Source organism: Chiloscyllium punctatum, chromosome 3, assembly GCF_047496795.1.
Source record: "Chiloscyllium punctatum isolate Juve2018m chromosome 3, sChiPun1.3, whole genome shotgun sequence".
In the NCBI taxonomy this organism is placed as follows: Eukaryota; Metazoa; Chordata; class Chondrichthyes; order Orectolobiformes; family Hemiscylliidae; genus Chiloscyllium; species Chiloscyllium punctatum.
The window spans coordinates 79,884,439-79,901,897 of NC_092741.1; positions in this window are offsets into that span (position 1 = coordinate 79,884,439).

Here is a 17,459-nt window from a genome sequence, read left to right on the forward strand (position 1 = left end):
TCATGCTGTGGCTACCTATGGCTCAGCTATGACATATGTGTTTTCTTCATAATTATGAATGCATTCAACTCAAGACCCTTTCCGTGGAATTAAATATATGATGATATTTTGAAGGAGTACTAAATTAAAGAAGGTTGGCTAATTTTCTTTTCATTTGGTTGATACCTTTAATTATGATCTTGTCTATATGTCACCCATAGCATTATTTGAACAACACAAGAGTCATCAACAAGCACTGTCAGAACAGTTTAATCAAGTATCAGTCTTATTGTATATAGCGGGGGGCATTTCTGGGCATAATTTGTCCAATTGTTTATGTCTGTAATAATAGTGAACGTACTTTCCAAAAAAAAATGACCAAGAGACATTTCAGAACATTTTCAAAAACATTCCTGCTTTGTTAACGTGAGCAGTTCAACCATAAAAAAAAAATCATCCTGTTTGCTTTCCAAAGTGTTTGCCATATCTGCATGTTTTCTTTTGGGAAGATGGAGGAAGTTCAGTGATGATACTTTTAAGTGTTCAAAATTTTGTGACGAATGAGGCAAAAATGCTAATTGGCTGTGCTTAACAAACTTTTGCCTTGTAATTATATAATGTGCAACAAGCTTTAGAACAATAATAGGAAAAAAGATAGAATGTTTATAAATACAGCATCAATCAAGCTTTTCTGAACTGTATGTTTTTGCATGACCATACCTTCTCCACGAATTTATTGCTGTGAGTGAAAGCAAACAGTAGGCTAACCACAGACTAAAAGGAAGTCTGAAATTCTACTGATCATCCTCGCCAATGTCATACTTGGTCTCCAGGAGAGGATTTTTGGTGGTTTACCACATAAATTGATACAGCTGTTACTGAGTGATCTACTGGATGCAGCTTACAAGTCGCTCAGTTTTGTTTACCTTAGCTTAATTGCTGAGTGGCTTTTTTAAAAATGGGGTTTATATTTCATATAAGACCTTGAATAAGCATTCCAGGCTTTCACAAACTCTTCAGGCAATTTTGTCAAAATCTAATGGCACTTATCACACAAAAGTAACATTCCACTAAAACTGGCAAGAGCATCTCTTGTACTTACTAACATGACATCAAAACAAATTTTAAAAAATGTTAGCATCCATGAAAAAGTTTCAAACTTTATTTCAACCCTCTTATTTGTCTCTTCCTTTGCAAAGACTTGGCGAATAGTTATGCTGAAGTAACATCCTTTTGGTAAAATCCTGGATAATGAGAGTTGATATCCGATACATTGACAGGGGCTAAACAAAAATGAGTAACAGGCACCAGACTCAAACCTAACCATGTTTTCTTTTGATAACCAAACACAAATATTTTCAGTCAGCATTCATTAAACGACAATTGGAAGAAAAGCATTGGCTGATTTTCCTTCACTCAACACTGAAAAACCAATGCGTGTTCTGGCACACAAAGCTTCACATCAAAAGCACAAGTTCATAAACTCTATTCCTATCGCGATTTGCTGAGAAAACCTGTAGGAAGTTGATCTTTGTCCTTTTATTTGAGGTGTCAGGAGTTCTGCACAAGTTTTGCCTTTATTTAAATGACTGTAGACTGGATCTTACATTCTCTCTGTGCAGTTTTGGAATCCACATTATCAGAAAGATATGATTGCATTGGAGAGGATACAAAGGAGATTTACAAGGATATTGCCTGGGCTGAACAGTTTTAAATTAGAAGAGAGATTGGATAGATGGGGGTTATTTTTCTTGTGGCAGAGGTATGATTGAGAGGTATAAACATATAAAAGGCATAGACAGGGTAGACAGAAAGCAACTTTTCCCCTAAGTGGAGGGATCACTGACCAGGGGCATAGATTACAAGTAAAGGGCAAGAGATTTAAAGAGGAAAAAAAAGAAGTGGGTGGTGGGAACCTGGAACCTGGAACTCACTGTCTGTAAGAGTGGTAGAGGCAGAGATCAGCATAATACTGAAGAAGTATTTAGATGTGCACTTGTGACACCAAGGCATACAAGGCCATAGATCAAATGTTGCAAAGTGGCATTAGAATAGTTAGGTGTTTGACTGGCACAGACTTGATGGGTCAAAGGGCCTTTTTCTGAGATGTGGACCTCTACGACTCTATGACATTTTCTGGCTAAGTCTGAGATACATTGAGTTTTGAAGGGACTTCCGCCACGTGCACATTTTAATATTTTATGTTGATAAACTTGTGTTATTAATTACCTACTATACCCCCGTAGCATCTTTCATGTTCGGTTTGTACCCCATCTTACCATAATGTTCGAACAACAGCTCATCACTTCCACCAAAACACCAGCATCCCTTGCAACTGCGCCATCCTTGAGAATCTGTTGAGCACACAGAAAAGCACCATTAGTCCAGAGCTCCCTACATAGTTCCTGGCATTTGCCACAGAGATGACAGACAAGGAGAAATTAAGGGCAGGGAGCTTGAGGTATCTCCTCAATGTCCAGATTCAGCAGTGGAGGCTATGACATCAAATCAAGTCAGCCTGGTCTAAGGGTTGTCACTGGGATTAATGAAATCCCAGCTATCTGGGAGAATGCTCAATGCAGTGGGAAGAAGGTCAGAATCCTTTACCACCTTGCCAGGGTACGTGTCACCATCTACTCTGATACCTCACACTTGCTGTATCCCACCCATTGTACCCATCACCCACAAAGATCCATGCTCTGGCAATATCTCTGTTGCCTGCAAAATGCTGCTCACTCATTCCCACCCTTGGCAGTCCATAATACCATGAACTCCTCTGCACTGCCTGTGCAATCGGTCGGAACATCTCCCCACCTGCATTGACAGTATTAGCTGTGACCCACTTTTACCTTGTGTAATACCTGTCTCTCTCTCTCTCTCTCTCATTCCATGAGGAAAATGTCTACAAAAGGGCATAATGAATGTGCTGCCCAACATTCAGCTCCCACATCTTGTGAGGAGAGCATCCTGATTATGACCACCACAATACACATGGATTGCTATCAGAGGCTGCCCTTCACCTACTATGCCTTGATCCCCTGAGGAAAGACTATCTCCCTTGTCTTGACAGATGCTAACTGCCTCTATGACAACCTTCTAGACTTTGTGGCTGTATTAAAGTGCACATTAAGCCTGCAGTGATACGGTATCTCTACCTGAGGGGATGAAGGACAAAAATGCAAAGCAGGGCAGGGATACTGTGAGCATTTGGTGGACTTTGAGTGATTTAGCACTATGCAAACAAGCAAAGAGTCTGGAGATACAACCTGACCCAGTCCATGGGCTGGATGCATAGTGTCCTTGCTGCAGCATTACAATGACAGTTGCAATTTTAGCCTAAGATACAGCATTGAAGTGCAGGAATGACCCGTCAGTGAATCAGAGATATGCTATGAGGGTTCTCGATATTCCTACCCAGGCAGATGCCAAAGTGTGGGGTGCATGTGGCCTGTGCCCATGGAGCATGCCCTGAAATGTTCAATTTCCAACATGTAGGTTATTTGGTGAGCTGAATTCGTCAGGTATCTGCTCTGCTTTCATTGTCAGATTTTACTGGCATCTAGCTTGTTTGGTGGGTTTGTTGGATGAGAGGTTGAAGGTTAACGAAGGGAGTTGCAGCATTTACTCAGCAATAACCCCCTTATTTGGCATCTTCCCATTGCTCAGTGAGAATCTCGCCATACCATTTGTAAAAAGCATAAACGTTGGCGGGAAATGACCATGAGACAGGCTTTGCCAGACTTGTTGCTTGATTCTGCCACACCTCTTAGAGTCATAGAATCATAGAGATGTACAGCACAGAAACAGACTCTTCGATCCAACTCATCCATCCAACCCAACCTAATCCAGACCCATTTGCCAGGCCTTGGCCCATATCCCTTTAAACCCTTCCTATCCAAATACTCATCCAGATACCTCTTAAATGTTGCAATTGTACTAGCCTCCACCACTTCCTTAGCAGCTCATTCCATACATGCATCACCCTCTGTGTGAAAAAGTTGCCCCTTAGGTCCCTTTTATATCTTTCCCGTATCACCCTAAACCTATGCCCTCTAGTTCTGGACCTCCTCATCCCAGAGAAAAGACTTTGCCTATTTACCCTATCCATGCCCCTCATGATTTTATAAACCTCTATAAAGTCACACCTCAGCCTCCGACACTCCAGGGAAAACAGCCCCAGCCTGTTCAGCCTCTCCCTATAGCTCAAATCCTCCAACTCTGGCAACATCCTTGTAAATCTTTTCTGAACCCTTTCAAGTTTCACAACTTCTTGCCCTAGCCTATGTCACCCAGATCCCTATTAGGTTCCACTTGGCATGTTCAAATTGCCTCCCTTCTGCTCTTTGAGTGTGCTCAAGCTGTAAAATAGTTAAATGCCTTCTGCGGTCATCTTCTGACTGAAGAACACAATGCAGCAGTAGCACGGATGACGACAGAACAAATAGTTTGTGCTGCTAGTGCTTAGGGGAACCTGCGCAGCTGCACCATCTCTGGCCTTCCTCTGGGTGAGTTGAACATTGTGCATTTGATTTAAATGCTTCTCAAAACATGCTGAACCAAAATTCAATGCATGCCTCCATATTGTTTGCTCAGCTACAGTGTTTTCTGACCCCAAGAGAGGCGACCTGTAATTGAACTTGAGGCTCTTTCCCTTACATCCCTTACAAATCAGAAAGTGGTGTTCCTAACCAGTATTTAGGTAAACCTGTGCAAGATGGGGTCATGACATTGAGGGTTTGGGTAGAGTCATTGTATACTTCACCGACACCTGCAATATGCACTGCAGATGAGGAGGAAATTCTTCCCTTGGAGTATCATTAATCATTGGAATTCACTACCTCCAGAGAGCAGTGGCATTGAGTTATTAAATATTCTGTTGGCCGAGTTAAATGAGTTTTTATCTACAGGGTATTCAAAAGTTACAGGAGAAAGGGGAGAAACAATGGTCAGCAGGAAAGTGCAGTTAAGGCTGCAATCAGATCTGCCATAACCTTACTGAATGATGGAGAATACTTTAGAGCTCAAGTGACCTACTCCTGCTCCTATTTCTTATGTTCTTAAGTTCACCAGGATATATTTGAGGCTATAAGTCAAGTGACAAATGGATAAATGGATAATATTTAGCCAAAACAGTAGCTCTAAAATTGATTTCTTCTAATCTCCAATGATAACTTCAGTTGGACAATGTCAAAGGAAAAGCATTAGTAACCATCTTTGGCCATTTAAATCATTTTTCTTGTATTATGTCAGTATTGCACCACAGCTAAACTTTAAGGTTGGGAGAATCTGCGAGGAATTATAGGCCTTATACGTTTTAGAAACTTTACTAATCTCCTCTAAAAATCGAAATAGTAAGGATGCTTCTTTGCCACCCACAAACTTTAAATCCACATTGAGACATACTTGTTTACTCCTTGCAATATTTTTGAGTTCAACACTGCCTTCACATTATTCCTGTCACTGCTGGAGTTCCGAAACAACCATTACTCCTGTCACTGCTGGGGTTCAGAATCAGCCATTACTCCTGTCACAGCTGGAGTTCTGAAACAACCATTACTCCTGTCACTGCTGGGATTCAGAAACAGCCATTACTTCTGTCACTGCTGGGGTTCAGAATCAACCATTACTCTTGTCACTGCTGGGGTTCAGAATCAGCCATTACTCCTGTCACTGCTGGGGTTCAGAATCAGCCATTACTCCTGTCACTGCTGGGGTTCAGAATCAGCCATTACTCCTGTCACAGCTGGAGTTCTGAAACAACCATTACTCCTGTCACTGCTGGGGTTCAGAATCAGCCATTACTCCTGTCACTGCTGGGGTTCTGAAACAGCCATTACTCCTGTCACTGCTGGAGTTCTGAAATGGCCATTACTCCTGTCACTGCTGGGGTTCAGAATCAGCCATTACTCCTGTCACTGCTGGGGTTCAGAATCAGCCATTACTCCTGTCACTGCTGGGGTTCAGAATCAGCCATTACTCCTGTCACAGCTGGAGTTCTGAAACAACCATTACTCCTGTCACTGCTGGGGTTCAGAATCAACCATTACTCTTGTCACTGCTGGGGTTCAGAATCAGCCATTACTCCTGTCACTGCTGGGATTCAGAAACAGCCATTACTTCTGTCACTGCTGGGGTTCAGAATCAACCATTACTCTTGTCACTGCTGGGGTTCAGAATCAGCCATTACTCCTGTCACTGCTGGGGTTCAGAATCAGCCATTACTCCTGTCACTGCTGGGGTTCTGAAACAGCCATTACTCCTGTCACTGCTGGGGTTCAGAATCAGCCATTACTCCTGTCACTGCTGGGGTTCTGAAACAGCCATTACTCCTGTCACTGCTGGGGTTCAGAATCAGCCATTACTCCTGTCACTGCTGGGGTTCAGAATCAGCCATTACTCCTGTCACTGCTGGGGTTCAGAATCAGCCATTACTCCTGTCACTGCTGGGGTTCTGAAACAGCCATTACTCCTGTCACTGCTGGGGTTCTGAAACAGCCATTACTCCTGTCACTGCTGGGGTTCTGAAACAGCCATTACTCCTGGCACTGCTGGAGTTCTGAAACAGCCATTACTCCTGTCACTGCTGGAGTTCTGAAACAGCCATTACTCCTGTCACTGCTGGGGTTCAGAATCAGCCATTACTCCTGTCACTGCTGGGGTTCAGAATCAGCCATTACTCCTGTCACTGCTGGGGTTCTGAAACAGCCATTACTCCTGTCACTGCTGGGGTTCAGAATCAGCCATTACTCCTGTCACTGCTGGGGTTCAGAATCAGCCATTACTCCTGTCACTGCTGGGGTTCTGAAACAGCCATTACTCCTGTCACTGCTGGGGTTCTGAAACAGCCATTACTCCTGTCACTGCTGGGGTTCTGAAACAGCCATTACTCCTGTCACTGCTGGGGTTCAGAATCAGCCATTACTCCTGTCACTGCTGGGGTTCAGAATCAGCCATTACTCCTGTCACTGCTGGGGTTCTGAATCAGCCATTACTCCTGTCACTGCTGGGGTTCTGAAACAGCCATTACTCCTGTCACTGCTGGGGTTCAGAATCAGCCATTACTCCTGTCACTGCTGGGGTTCAGAATCAGCCATTACTCCTGTCACTGCTGGGGTTCAGAATCAGCCATTACTCCTGTCACTGCTGGGGTTCAGAATCAGCCATTACTCCTGTCACTGCTGGGGTTCAGAATCAGCCATTACTCCTGTCACTGCTGGGGTTCTGAAACAGCCATTACTCCTGTCACTGCTGGAGTTCAGAAACGGCCATTACTCCTGTCACTGCTGGGGTTCAACATGCACCCTTCTTACTTGAATATAGAGATGCATACTAATATAACTGTTGTCTATTTCTTCCTTCGCATGGTGATAACAATTAATTTGAATTCTGATTGCACTGTGACTCTAAGAAAATGAAATACGATACCAAACCTGAGACAAATACATTTCATTTTTGCTACATTTCTTTCAAATTAATGTTTATTGTGGAAATTTGCTTATTGTTGGCATTCTGTTGCATCTTGTTTCAATATACTATACAATTTGAAAATATGTTTAACTAATCAAGTTAGCCTTTACAAATGAGTCTTTACAACTTACAAAATAAATATATTGCTTTCTAACTAACTGATAGGAGTCTCAAATAAACTTCAGTAAAGAATTTTCCACATTTTGAACCCTGACATCGGCATTGCAGGAAATGAAGATATATCTTTAGTTCATAAGCAAATCCTGCAAGAATGAGGAGAAAAGTACTGAGGCAAAAGAAACAATGTAGTTTGTGCATGCTATTTATAATATCTTGTTCCATTCTAATAAAATATATATTCCCATCCCATGTCTGAAAACAGGTCTTTGGTTCCTTGTCTGCTGAAGCTTCAGACAGAATTTTGTTGATGGATCTGGTCGGAGAACCAGCAAAGGACCCTCATTGTGTGATCTCAGAAAAGCCTGCTGTGCCACAAGCCCAACAGGCAGTTGCTAGTCCACAAGTTGGTCCTTCTGCTGGACTCAAGATTCTGAGTGTGGATATCTCACCTACTAAAAGCTGTTGGCCACTCAAAGGCCAGCATTCTAATGCTCAGTATTAACACAAGGTGGGGGGTGGAGGGGCGGGGGGGGGGGGGGGTGGTGGGGGGGGTGGGGGGGGTGGGGAAAGGAGGCGGGGAGCTGTACCTACTGCAAGAAAAGCACCTAGGGAATCCCAAGAGTTGATAGTGAATGCAGGAACGTTGTCAGCTAGGGCAAGGGAAATGTTTATGGTGGGCCCTACCTTACAAAATGTCCAGTTTCACAATCAGGCACTGAATGCCTTTACAATGTCGATAGTGGACAATTCAAAGATGATAATGCCACTGAATATCATGGGGAGATTTTTGGATTCTTTCAATTAAATGGACATTGGTAATTGATGTGAACTTTATCCTGAAACATGCACCCTTCTTACTTTTCAACTTCAAAATGTGAAATATCAAAGATTTGAGGACATTTCTAATTAGATTTACTTTGGCAAGCTTGGCATGCTATCATATTGTACTTTCTCCAAAATATATTTATTTGCCATGTATGGAATTTGCTTGATATGTCTATGCTAGGTTCATCGAATTTTTATCTGGATGTTTTAACATCCAGATGATAGTACTTATGTTATAGTGGATAAGTCAATATTTTTGTCAACTGTGTGATTACGTTCTACAATGATGGAGTGAAAATCTTTTTTCTCTATAAATCCTTGTTAAATGACTCCAATCAAAATTCCAGTGAATATAAATCATCAACACAGAACTACCTACAATTTTGCAGAAATTTCAAAACAGAATTTCAGCATGTTTTTCTAGTTGTTAAGAAAACGTTTCCCAAATTGTACTGTTTAAAATCTAACTGAAATACTGTTCCAAAGTAATAGAAAATTACAAGTTCCTTATCACATACTGCAAAGAGAAAAAAGTTGCTTTTCATGCATACCTGTACTTCCAGTTATAAAAACCTCTCAATTTCTAACATTAAGGAAACAGTACTTGCTGCTGTCTACTGGTACCATCACTCATAGCAGTCCTGTACAGCATAAATTGTATTTATTTTATACACATCACCCAAGACACATTCTGGTAAGAGAACAGATGTTAGTAATCTTTGTAATTGAAGTGGTGAACAGTCTTTAGTGATGAATGTGTTAATTTTTTAAAATCTGCAAAATAAACTGTTTGATTTGCAAGGAAGACATAATGCAGTGCTTGTACTTTTCTTACTGTTGGCAACGTTCCCAGTTTCAACAGCATTTAACTCAAATTGAAACAGACTTCAGTCTATCAGCAGAGGAATCGTTCCTCTCAAGCAAGTTAACAAATGAGGTCACACAAGATTTGCAATAAGTTTTACATTTCCTTATCAGAAATAAAATGAAATGAAATTGAAATCCATTGGAAACTGCAAAATACTATGTCAAAATCATAGTAAATTGCAATGTTTTGACATATAAAAGAATCTCATTAAATTGACCATCAAAGATTTGGACTTGGTTGCTCTTTTCATCCTTCATCATATCAGTGCTACCCACAATGCTGACACACATTTATCATCTCTCATGGCCTTGGGCCCTGACAGCATCCCTTCTTTACTATTAAAGAATTGTGTTCCTGAACTAGCTGTAGTTCTAGCTAAGCTGTTGAATTATATATCAAATGTTGCAATATACCCAACAATGTGGAAAATTAAAAACTGAAAGAACTGCGGGTGCTGGAAATCAGAAACAGGTCTGGCAGCATCTGTGGAGAGTTAACATTTTGAGTTCAGTGACCCATCCTCACAACATGTGAAAAATTACTCAGATATGAGTGTCCACAAAGAATGGGACCAAAACAATCATCCCAATACCATCACAACTGGACTCTTCATTATCAGCGAAGCGAAGGAAGATGTTATTTTCACAAATATTATTAGGAGCACCAGGGAGCTTGAAACATGTGTGAGCTGAAGACAAGCTGAGTGCAAACTGTTGCCATTTATTGGCTGTAAACATACAAAGGATCAAGGTACAGCACAGTTTTGATCATGCCGCCTGGTGTCAGTTCCATGTGATCTGACAGCCCAATGACAAATGTTCAGTAGATATGGTCAGAGTAATGGTACATTTAATCCTTCAATCTACATCACTACAAGTTTGAGCAAGCAGCACTTAGTCACTGACTTTGCAAGAAAGGTCACTGGAACCAAAATGTTAATTCTGCTTACTCTTCATAGATGCTACAGAGTTTATCCCATAATGTCTGTTTTGTGTTACTTGTTCGCGAATCATCTGCTCACTGATGTTCAGTCTGGATTATGATTGTGCCACTAAGTCCTTGACCTCACTGCAACCCTCATCCAAACGTAGGCAAAAGAGATGAAGTATGGGTGACTGCTCTTGCATGATTTTCCAGAGTGTCACATCAAGTAGCCCGAACAGAGCTAAAGTCAGTGAGAACAGAGAGAATATTCTCCTTTGATTTTTATCATATCTACCACACAGGAAGCTAGCTCAGATTGTGGGAGGATACCTCCTCCGATACTGAAGCAGACATTTTGACATGTAGTGACACATTTTCAAGCAGGATTACCAGACCTCCAAGATTGTCCTGGAGTCTCCACAAATTGAGATATCATCAGCATGATATAAGCAATTAGAAAATAAATCAGAGAAGTCCAGGAAAGATGCATAATAGTCTAATTTATATTAAACCATTATTAATTACAAAATTGTTGGTGTATGGATAAAAAGGCTGTTTGATTTATAATCAAACATCAGCTAAACATGTAATTAAAATCCCTTTAGCTTTTCAATTTGAGTTGGAAACTTGTCCATAAACTACAGTGTTCTGTGGGGGAAGGGGAGATTAATGTGGCAAGGCAGGTTGGTTTGATATGTGATGTGATGAAACCTCTAAAATTATTTCCAATCATTGTTACAATCCATATAATTAACTTACTCGGAAAGTGCTGGGAGGTAAATTCTGTGATTTTGGTTCCTTGGAACTGTCCAACACACTGTCCAAAATATTGTGAGGCATGGTGATGATGATGCTTCCATATTTTGGCTGCCAGTGTCCTTCCAGGAAGTAGAGATCACAGATTTGAGAGGTGGAACCAAGGAAGGCAACAAAGTAAAAGGATTCAATTAATTGCTATACAAAGGAAATTAGAATGCAATAGCTTTTGCTTTTGACTAAGTTCCCCAATGATTACACGTCAAGAGCAATTCACTAGCACTAAAACTTTCTGGGACATTATAAACAAGTGCTATATTAGTACAAGTGTTTTTTTTTTCTTTTTTCCTTGTTTACAATCCAGTCCTCTGTCCCTGAGGTGATATGGAGCAGTGGAAAGCATCCTTGCCAGTGAAACAGAAGCCCCTAGTTTGAGTCTGACTCCAGGACTTGACTGCCAAGGAAGATGTGTTCATAATATGGTCAAAAGGTGAGGGTCAAACTGTCCTTCCATCATATGTTATTGGCAGTAGGAGAGGTTCCTGGTCAACCATGCAATGAAGATAAAGTTGGAGGCACCACCATCATAAGCTTAGAGTAAGCATAAAAGATGACACAGTAACTTGGGCTTTTTGAGTGATCAGTAACATACCCTGTTTCTGTTACACCATTCATTTAATATTGATCTGAAAATTATTCTAATGATAGGAAATTCTGAAGTTATTTGCACACCTTCACAAAAATGTTGATTTGAAGCATTATATCTATTTTATCTAAGGTTTTATTCTATCAAAGCAAGTAACAGGGAAGGAAATTTTAGACAAACACTTTAAACATCCTTCCACATTAATTTAATGTGCAACGAAAGTTAAATATAAAATCTTTGAAGTGTGCAAATGTCTCTCTAATTCAACAGACAAACCTAATGCAGTTAATCTAATGATTTTTGGGTACACATTGTTTTATTCAGTATATGACTTCTTGCCCAAGACTGCTGCGCTACGTGCCTTCAGAAGATCACTCACTGACATTCAGATGTTGGGCAGAACAATGTGCGCTTAGATTCGGCTGGATAGGAGGTGGGACTGGCACTTAATTAGAGGACCACATGTAATTAGTCTAGCTCCACCAGAATCTTTTACACGTTCAGGGCATGAAGGCCATAGTCAACCTTCCTACCCTGCCACTAGTTGAGGCCTTGAGTTGGTCAATTAAGGACCGCCTAAGAGGCTCAGCCTCTGCTGCTGCGTAGATTAACTGAGCTGCAAACAAACATCTCTGTGAACTACAGCTATGCAGGCAAGTTATGACCTTGAAGAGCATGGGGAAGGGGACAAGGTCATTAATTGCCTGATGCAGGGACTGTACATTGAACAGAGGTATGTACTCTCTGACCTACCTTTCTGCTCTTGCTTCCAAACTATGGCATTTCTCTCAGGAATGCCCACCTCATCATTTATCTTTGTTCTTGATTCTCCACAATCCTGGTATTCCGGATTGCTCTTGTGGCATCTGCCACGGCATTGGCCCATGTTACTACTGAGAGTAGGAGCAAACAGCTTCTAATTGACCAGCCACTCTAGCTGGATGGTTTGGCTTCTTCCCTGGTAGAGGCAGCATGGGTCTTTCACCAGCTGTCCAGTTTCACAAAAACATCCCTGATACCTCAAGAAGACTCTGCACATAAGGTTTACTAGAGTTCAGAGAAAACTTTAAGGCAACATTGGGTCATGCAGTTTTTGTTCCTGTTTTCAGCCAGGAACAGCGAAAGCAAAATGACAAACAGAACATGGTGTCCCATCCTTACTGACATCGACACTCTGCCACCTTGCGGAGGTCTTTGACATGGGATGCCTAATAAACACCTGCTTGAAACAGGAATGTGCAGTATGGGAGTTGGGTGTTTATGTTATCAAAGGGTCACCATACAACTAGCAAGCATCAGTAGGCAGGCTATGTACACTCTACTCTCCACCCATTGGTGTGTATATTGAAACAAAAACATAAATCGCTGGTGAAACTCAGCAGGTTTGGCAGCAAATGTGGAGAGAAAGCAGAGTTAACATTTCATGTCAAGTGATCCTCCTTCACTGCTACATTTCTCCAGCAATTTCTGCTTTTGTTTCAGTATTCCAGCATCCACAGCACTTTGTTATATTTTGACATGCATATTGAGTTGCTTATTGTATAGGGTCTGCTGCAGATTGCCCAGAAAAATTATGTCAAGTTTATGGCTTAAAGCACACCTGTTTTGTATCAGCAGTGGTCATGCTGATGTCATAAGGGCCCAAGTCAACATATGATTTAAATGAGCTGCTTAAAATGCCAAATCATTTAATAGAATGCATACTTCTTCTAATGAGGTGATTTAGAACAAAGGGGAATAATTTTAAAATTAGCCCATTTAAAAGTGAAATCGGGAAGCACTTTATCAAACAAAATATGATGACACTGTGATTAAGTCAGAATAATTTTTTCATTCTGGTCTCTCTTCTACACCTTCAGTGGCGAGGTGGGGTGTGGCTGGTCAGCTCATCAATTAAAGCAAGGCCAATATGAACCAATTCTGTTTTAGAGCTGTCTGCTACTACTGAGCCAAATCTGTTGTGTTGCAGTTCATGGTTGAATGTTTCCTTGCTCATAGGCTATAAGACCATTTTGTCACAACTAACTCCAAATCACCAGTAAATTATTAGGCATAAATTGGCAGTCTCACACAAATGAACCTGAAGAATGATCAATGGAAAGTTCATGTCGGTAATGTCATTTTACATTATTTGATGCCTAATGTGGGAATGCACAGTTACTTCATGTGAGTGAAAACATTGGAAAATAGTTGCAATCTTCTGAATTAGCTCCCTTTTACTTTAGTGGCCATAACTAAAGTCGCCATAATTGACACAAGGGTCATTAAGGGCATCAATCAAGTCTGAATTTTCTGAATTCAGAAAAATACCAGTGCACTGCTTTCGAATATTTATGTGGGAAGCCTTGTATTTTGGTGAATATAAGGTTTTTCCTATTTTCAGAGTTTTACAACTTGCATTACAAATATATTCCTCTTAGTTCACTGAATGAATGATGCACATCTGGAAGGGCAAAAGAATTCGAAACCGATACGTCACAAGGGAATTGATTGGTAAATATATGTCGGAACCACTGCATTACAATTCTTTCATGCCAATCAGCAGTAGTCCATCTAGCAATTTGAACAGGCAATTTGTATTTTGGTCTTCAGCAAATCAATTAAACTGAATATTGTCAGTTTGAAAATAAAAAGAAAGATTAAATAATCTCCTGACCCATCACAAGAACATTCAAACTTCATACTGTTTCAACGCAATGGATTAATGTGCTGGAAATCAAATCTCACTTTTCTCCGAATTATAATTAATGAACTGAGATGTGCAGGTAATAAGGCAGATAATAGCAAAAATCCCCCTGAATAGGCCATCCATTGCTTTCTGGCAAAAGTCTTGCCTTGGTGACCAGCCATTGGATAAAAGATGTAATGAGTTCCAACGACAATAAACCTTGCTGGACATATGGCACAATTCTGCCACAAATCGCACCATTGTCCACATGAGTCAGGACCCTATAAATTCTGTACTTGATGTTAAAACACTCTCTTTATCAATGGCAGGCTACAGTTTCTCTGAAGCTGAAAGGGCTGTGTTTGGCCTTTCAGATTTGGGGTTTGCAAGTTGCCCTTAACTAATAGGGATCATGCCAAATAAGGGACATCCTGGTCAAATTCCCAAAGAATGACCATTTATCACTGGGCACAGGTTTTAGGCATGGAAACAATCATGACTCTGTAAAGTATCAATAATGCAATACATTATGAAAAATAAATGTAGATATGTGGAATTTTAAAAATATAATCATTGTAATTTCCTTCCAGTAATATGCGGTCTGCACTTGGGAGGTCTTCAATCTCTATGTTTTGAACTGTGCATTTGAAGACAGTTTGCTTTTCTTTAAATGTCTGAAATATATTTTTCATAAGTCAATAAGCATAAAAATTTCAAAAACATTAATGTGCCATTTTAGAACAGGAATCTAAAATAGAAATGATGTTTATTTGGTATGAATTGCAGAACAGATTTTACAATATAGTAATTCTTTCAATGGAAACATTATTATAGTTAGCTGTAAATATCTCTCAGGTAAATTAAATTAGAAATGCTGCAGGACAATTAAGTGGACTCAATGGACAATTGCATGCAACTTAAATGGCGACCTGACATTGATTTTTTAATATAAAATGGCATTTGAACTGGAAATATGAGCATCCTTTTCAATGTGATCTCCAGGTTCTAGTTATGATCATAACAACACAAGGAGTGGAAATATTAAATTAAGAAATATATAATTTTCCTAAATATACATTTTTTTATACATCTGTACAAAATATTCCTGAATAATTTGTCACTAGATTAACGTTAATTTTTTTACAGACTGCTGCTGTCAAACTACCGTATCAAAATGTTATTTGAGATTTATATTTGCACAGTATTCTACTTTCACAGCATTGTTTTATTAAGATCTTTCATGCAATTTATTTCTGTAAATGTCATAATTGTTTCCATTTCTTTTAATTTGCATACTTAATGGATTTTATGAAATGAATACTGCATACAACAAACTGTGCTAGGAATCTGATATGTCCTGGAATTACATGCACTGATGTATTTTAATGTTCAGGGGAGGTTTTCAGTGCAGTGTACTCTTGGTGCTGTGGGAGTCACATGATATTCTCTCATCCTGGAATCCATACTGTGCCATGGCAACTACCTGTTTTTGGACCTATCAGAAATTGTAGAGGTAGTGATGCTTAAAAAATATGCAAGTTAAAGAAAATCTGATAAATAATATTACTACTTCAAAGTAAACGTATGAATTATTATTGAGAACACTGTTATGGGTGTCAGATTTAAGTGTAGTTGACAGTATGTGAACTATGTTTATGGAGATTATCCAAATACAAAAAGAAAGCTTCAAACATGCAGCAACTGGAAGCATAGAATCAGAAAAAAACATTAGCATCAAAGAATGAAATAATATTAACCTATGATATCTGTCCTCATGCTAATTCTACAATACTACAATACACTTTAATCCAAGTTACGCATTTTTTGCCTGTACGTATTTTGTATGTTTTTAATGCCTATCAATTTTTAAAAAAATGACATTGGTTAAGATGTGTAACAATGTCCATTTGGTTCTTACATGCATATGAATATTTTACTGTTCCACTTTTTACTTTTGCACTGAATTTATGTTACTTTGCTATCTGTTTGTCAATATTAATTAATTCCATACTTTTAAACATTTCTATCTGATTTTCTTCTAAAATTCCTTAATTGTGTTTATTGCAACCACTAGTACCCAACAATGCTGTGTTAGAACATACGAACATAGTAACTAGGAGCAGGAGTAGGCAGTCTGGATCCTTGAATCTGCTCCGGCACTCAGTAAAATCATGGCTGATCTTTCCATGGACTCAGCTCCACTTATCTGTCTGCTCACCATAACCGTTAAGTCCTTTACTATTCAAAAATCTATCTTTGTCTTCAAAACATTCAACAAGGTAGCCTCAACTGCTGCACTGGGCAGGGAATTGCACAGATTCACAACCATTTGGGTGAAAAGGTTCCTCCTCAACTCAGTCCTAAATCTTCTCCCCCTTACTTTTTGGCTATGCCTCCTAGTTCTAGTTTCATCCAGTAGTGGAAACAACATCCCTATTTCTACCTTATCTATTTCCTTCATCATTTTATATGTTTCTACAATATCCCCCTTATTCACCTAAATTCCAACGAGTGTAGTCCAAATCTACTCAATCTCTTCTCATAAGCCAACCCTCTCAATACTGGAATCAACCTAGTCAACTTCCTCTGCATTCCCTCCAGTACTAGTACATGCTTTCTCAGGTAAGGAGACCAAAACTATACATGATACAGAGATGCCAGTGTTGGACTGAGGTGTACAAAGTTAAAAATCACACAACACCAGGTTATCGTCCAACAGGTTTAATTGGAAGCACTAACTTTCATCAGGTGGTTGTGGAGAATAAGATTGTAAGACACAGAATTTATAGCAAAAGTTAACAGTGTGATGTAACTGAAATTATACATTGAAAATACCTTGATTGTTTGTTTAAGTCGCTCATCTATTAGATGCTGTCACCTGATGAAGGAGCAGCGCTCCGAAAGTTAGTGCTTCCAATTAAACCTCTATGGACTATAACCTGGTGTTGTGTGATCTAAAACTATACACAGTACTCCAGGTGTGGCCTCACCAGCACCCAACACAACTGCAGCATAACCTCCCTAAGTTTAAACTCTATTCCTCTAGAAATGAAGGACAATATTACATTTGCCTTCTTAATTCAGTTAGGCACTGAATTAACATCATAATCTGCAATAATTTTAATTTAATTGGTTTAAAGTACTGAATTTGATAGTATTAATGAGAAAGAGCACTTCCTTTTGATAAAAGTAATTGTAAATTTCTG